Source organism: Protopterus annectens, chromosome 8.part0 (assembly GCF_019279795.1).
Source record: "Protopterus annectens isolate FY-2018-M chromosome 8.part0, PAN1.0, whole genome shotgun sequence".
In the NCBI taxonomy this organism is placed as follows: domain Eukaryota; kingdom Metazoa; phylum Chordata; order Ceratodontiformes; family Protopteridae; genus Protopterus; species Protopterus annectens.
The window spans coordinates 1,661,092,871-1,661,098,870 of NC_056741.1; positions in this window are offsets into that span (position 1 = coordinate 1,661,092,871).

Below are 6,000 nucleotides of genomic sequence, written 5' to 3' on the forward strand. Positions count from 1 at the left end.
TAAAAACACAGTTGCAGTATGGTGGGCAGATGAAGGAGGAACATCAGCCAGTTTACCAGGGCTGTGGAGGGTGAGCTAGTTGAAAAGTCAGTGAAGGACAAAGAAACAGAGGATGACAATGCAAGACAATGTCTAGCACAGTATTCCTTGGCACTGGCCAAGAGGCAGTGACTGGCAAATAGTTTTGTGCCATATTAAAGCATATAAACTACAGTAAAAGTGATGCATATACACTATGGTACCCTATGGTAAAAGTGATGTATGCAGACCTACAACCAGACTGTTTACCATGAGTAGACTGACCACGCTCTGCATCATACATTAGCAATCTGAGTAACAAAGCATAAAGTGCAGGGCATAATTATAATCATTTGCACCAGTAGGGGTTGGAACACAAGTGTGAAGTGTCTTCCAAAGGGAACTGTTTGGGTGCTGTGGTAAATGAAAATAGTCTTTTGCATTGTGGGTCACTGTATTTTGTGTGTGTGCTGCAGCACTGCAGCTAGGTTTTACAGACAGGACCAAGGCATCCATGGAAGATGCATGGGCATCCATTCCATGCCCCAACCATGGGAGTTGCCTTTTCCCTCTACTTCAAAGGCAGTAAGCAGGCCTTAGCTAGATATAGGTGTGCTGCATGACCATGAGTGATGCTATCTACTGGACTTAGTGCTCATGCCAATGCCTTGTCCATGTGGATGTCATGTCCTAACCACAAACACCGCCATACTAACTGTTGCTGTATAAGTGATGGCATTACATGACATAGGGCTCCTATGCTCCTGATGGCCTTCAGCACTAGAGGTGAATCAGTTGTGTAGCACATGCCTGGCACACATCCTGTGAGCCAGGGAGAGCCTGAGTTATGTCAGCAGGTAATAGGTTCATAGGTGTGTACTAGGCTAACAGCCCTGGAGCCTATATAAGCCTAGCCCAAGAAGATTCCCTGGCATCGTGCTGCCCAAAGTTAGTTCCAAGTGCCCCTGTCAAGCAAGGCCACTGAAGTGATCCCCGGGGTGAACTTCCTATTGCCCATCCACTCATTAAGATTTCTCTTAAAGAGAGCCAGTGAAGTGCTCTGCTTGATGTGAATGGGAAGTTTGTTCCAGAGTATGGGAAGTCTCTGGGATAATAACCTGTGCCTCCAGCATAGGTAATAAAAGGCCCATTTTGGTACTCGAACCATGAACTGCTGCATGCAAACCTGGGACTTTAACCACTACACTATCTTGACATGTCCAGAATGTCACATGTACTGGAGGTGCACTCATAGGTCATCAAGCATACCCTGCAATACATATACCATCACTGCAAAGACAGTTGCATTGCTAGCCTAAGCCTCTGTGATAGCACTTCACATTCCTTGGGTCACAGACATTGAGACAGAAAGTTCCAGGGAGGCAGTACCCACACCATCAATGGCCAAGAGTATGCCAAACCACACTGTCATCCATATGCCCTGTGGAGGTTGGGGTAGACAATGAGGGCTGTGCCACTGTAGGAGACTCATTATATTGACTAGATCTGTCACTGACAGACTGCCCATCAGTGGGACCCCATGTATCTTATGTGGTTTTCTCAGAAGACCAAGGCCATGTTCACTGCCGTGCTAAGAGATGCAGTTTCCATTGTCCCTGCATCCAACACTGACACTGAGCTCAGTAATCCTTCCAGATAGTCAGTGCCATACTAGTTAGTCAGACTCCTTTCTAACATCAGGTAGTCCTACTTAACAGAAAAATGCAAAAAAAAATGTTTACATTCACTACTCTAGACAGATGGCATGTGTTCTTCACACTACACTACTGAACAGACTTATCCCCAGTGGAGACCCTTGCAGCACTCCACAGCTCAGCTTTGAGTTACAGTACACCAGAGTGAGAAAAATTGATCCCCCCTTGCTGAGTTACAGAAAACTACTCCATCTCAGTCAGTAGTGGTTCCATGAATGTATCACTTCCCATCACCTTACCCTCCTGTGCAATGCAGGCAGCGTGCTTTAGGGCATTTCTAATCTTTTCAGTGGCCCTGTGTCTGACGTGCTGATAATTTTAATCTTGGCCACTGACAGCATTAATGTCTACAGAAGCATCCTGCCACACACAGTCACTGTAGTGATAGCTGACATCCCCCTGGATGAACATCCGTCAGCTATGGAGACTTTGGACTTGCAGCAAGATCTCATTCTCCATGTGGGAAAACTTGCATTTTCATTCCTTTCCTTTGTCGAGCATGAGGCTAGGTGGAGAAAGAATACACTACAGAAGTATACTAGTAAGAAATGTCTCTTATATGCACTACGGGAGTATACTAGTAAGAAATGTCTCTTATATGCACTACGGGAGTATACTAGTAAGAAATGTCTCTTGTATGCACTACAGGAGTATACTAGTAAGAAATGTCTCTTATATGCACTACGGGAGTATACTAGTAAGAAATGTCTCTTATATGCACTACGGGAGTATACTAGTAAGAAATGTCTCTTGTATGATATGATCAGCAGTAAACTATTCAGCCTGTGTCATTAGCAATCTAATAAGTAAACATAATAAGTTGACAGACTGGTGTACATGACTATAAGGCTTAGCTACAGGTCTTGACCCCTCCCCAGGCTACCAGCCCTCTCCCAGCTACAATGAGGAAGACACCACAGTCAGGCAGGTATAAGGTGGATGCCAACAGACTGAGTGAGTATGCCTCACTGTTACACAACCTGAGGTTATCACAGCACACTCTGTTAGTAAAATCAGAAGCCCAATTGCCTCTATGCACTATAATGTTTTGCTATGGTACTGCTGCTATTTGGCTGCTCCTGACCTCCGCAACCTCCCCTTTAGGGAAAAAAGAAAATACGGGCAGCATGCAAAGCTAGAAAGCAGAGCATACTTTGCAGAGATTTGCTGAATGAATTTATGCTTTTCCCACCTGTACAGTCAACAGGCAGGTAAACTATGCAGCAATCCTAAAACAACTGCAGTCTCCATCCCTGACACATGGACATAATTCTCTTAACACAGTGGAATATCATTGTACAAAGTCACAGCTTTCAGAATGGTACCTTTAAATGCTTGCATACTGATTCCCCTACAAGGACTGCTCTGAAGTTACCTGCCCCATGGGTTGGCAGCATTAAACTTCCACAGAACTTGCTCTACTGTTCACTCTGGATGCAGTCAGGGGTCATATACCTCTTTACTTGCTAGTGTAGGAGGCTTTCTAGTGGCTTCTGGTGACTTCAAATCAAAGGGGGCTGCAGAAGACAGCTGAATGGGTGGAGCCAAAGGGAAGGGGTGTGGCCAACCAGAAAGGGGTGGTGCTATGGTGCCAGTCAAAATCAAGTATAAAAAACAAGCAGGGCTCAACTCAAACCACTTCCCCTTGCAGTTCTAATTATAATTTATATTCAGCTTTATAAAAGTGCAAAGTAACATACTGAAAGTAGCAATCTCTGGGATACCCCCACGTGTAAAAATGTTTCTTATCCAAAAAGGAAAGAAAAAGAAATTATGGCCATATAGTTATTCTTAAATGCATTTCGGCTCCCCCACATACAAAAGTCATAGCAATACTATGTTTACATGGATTTTAACAAATAAAATACAATGGGTAATAATATTGCAGCCACACCAGCTTGGATTTATGTGGAGTCATTGAGATTACTTTCAGTGATAGAAAACAAGTCTATAACCGTTCACTGAAGCTACATTCAGCAAATACTGCAACAAAATAATTTTACAGGGGGCAAGCCGCCCTGCCACTTCCATGTAGGGGGACACCACACCATCCACAACCCAGATTTATATAAACCAACTCCAAGGTCAGAAAAGGCAAACTCTACTGTGAGTAAAATAAGTTTTAGTGAACAGTATTGATTCTTTTACATTTGCCAAAACTCCTTTTCGAAGTGACATGTTTCCACCAGATAAAAATATTGTTATTTAGCAAAGATCAAACAGCAGAGGAAAGAAACAATCTACAGATCACCTCCATATCCATCAATTTTGGCCACTTTACTGACTGCTTGCACCTCAAATGTGTGTTTGTGGTAAAAAACAATAACGAAAAATAAACAGTAATAGTCAAAGTATCTCCTCTCAGAAATGTAATCAATCATACTTTACTTTACACAGCAAACAACAAGAAAATCAGTTACTTATGCAAGTCTTTAATAATCCAGACTAATATGTCAAGCTGCACTAGCTAGGGACACATTTTGATCTAATTATGACTGAACAGATCAGCACAAGTAAAAAGCATGAAAAGAAGTTTGTCAAGTAAAGTACTAGTCTTGGAAGAGGATACCAATAAAATGGAAGCAAGAAAGGAAAAGTCTCAAGGGAGATGCATATACGCTATTAGACCAATCAAAAGGATTTTATTACACACAAATAATTTTCGACATTTGCAAGATACCATACATCAGTGTATAAATGGGAGACCTGCATGTTTTCCTAAAGACAATATTGCAGCGCACCCTGCCTCTCAGCTGCCCAGATTTTTGCAGAATGTCCACATTCTTGCCTAATATTTTTGGTCTGTTCCTTACTATAGTTAGTGTTTGAGGCTCTTAGCACAAGAAATCCAGAAATGCCTAAAATAATGGAGGGACAAAGGCCTAAAAATAGGGTCAGATTTTAAATATTGCACTTATAAACTTAGAAAATTGCTAGAAAAACAGGGTGTGCATAAGTATGTATTGTCTGAAGGATATGAAGTCTGAAACAAAAATGTATGCCATTATTTAGTGACTTCACCCCTCACTAATTTGCCATAAAACCACAAATCTTAATCCATTACTTGCTGAGTTGGAATCCTAGGCCCCAGAACATAGGTGGTTTACAAGAAAAATCAAAAACTGTATGAAGGTCAAGGCAAACATACAGAAGACAAGATCACTCTGCAAAATCAGGGACAAGACAAGGCATTAAGGCAAGTGGCTTTTCTACACTAATGCTGGCTCCCCAACTGAATAAAGTCTTTTTATCCAGGAAATTGGGTGAACCTGGCAGTGCAATCTTCAGAATTTCAGTCTTAAGACTTTGAAAGGATATTTCTCCATAGTCTGTAGTTTATTACTGACCTAACAAAGCTAAACAAAGCTACACTGCAAGCTTACTCTCTTCAGAGTTACTCTAAACATTGCTATTGAGTCATACTTTCATCCTGTAACATTCATCCATACTTGCAACCCCCCACATCATTTCTGATAAGAGAAACTACATATCATGGAAGCAGAGAGAGACGTCAAATATTAAACAGCTACAGTGCTGTTATAAGGGAATAGCCACAACACAGAAAGCACAATGAGTCGTATATTAACTATATTTATTTACCAGGCTGGTTCGACTGGGCACTTAGGCCCATTTTTAGCAGAGGCCAGGGAAGAAGAGCTCCATTAGCGTTGCCAAAAATTATAAAGAATTTAAGAATCACTTTCTTAACAGTAGCAGTGAGATTGTAGAATCATCCAATGGGTAACACAATCAAGACAAAGTTAAACACAATTTGATTTCTTCAAGAGTGTTACATAATAATAAATACGTTGCATTTACATGTACACATATATAGCAACCTTGATTGCAATGACGAGCAAAACAGTATTCTGACACGTTCTATGGGCAGAACATATGCAGACTTGTATAAAGAATTGGAGAAACATGGATGCAAAGGTATTGTGTGTAAAAGTAGGACAAGAACATATTTTCTAGCAGTTCAGCCATTAAACATTCTGTTACCTCTAGGGTAATAAATACAATCCTGCTGTCTGGTAATCTGTGTTAAGTTTAAATGTTTTCCCCTGTGTATGTATAGGTTTCCTCTGAGTGGCCTATTTCCTTTCACAAGGTTCAAAAAAAAAAAACCTTCGGTCACTTGGACATTAGAATGCCATATTTAATACATTTATCTACTGCTGGCTGGATTTGTGGCTGAAGAGGGTCTCTGAAAGATCAACAAGTAACGCAAACCGTATACATGTATGTATGTATGTATGTTTATTTT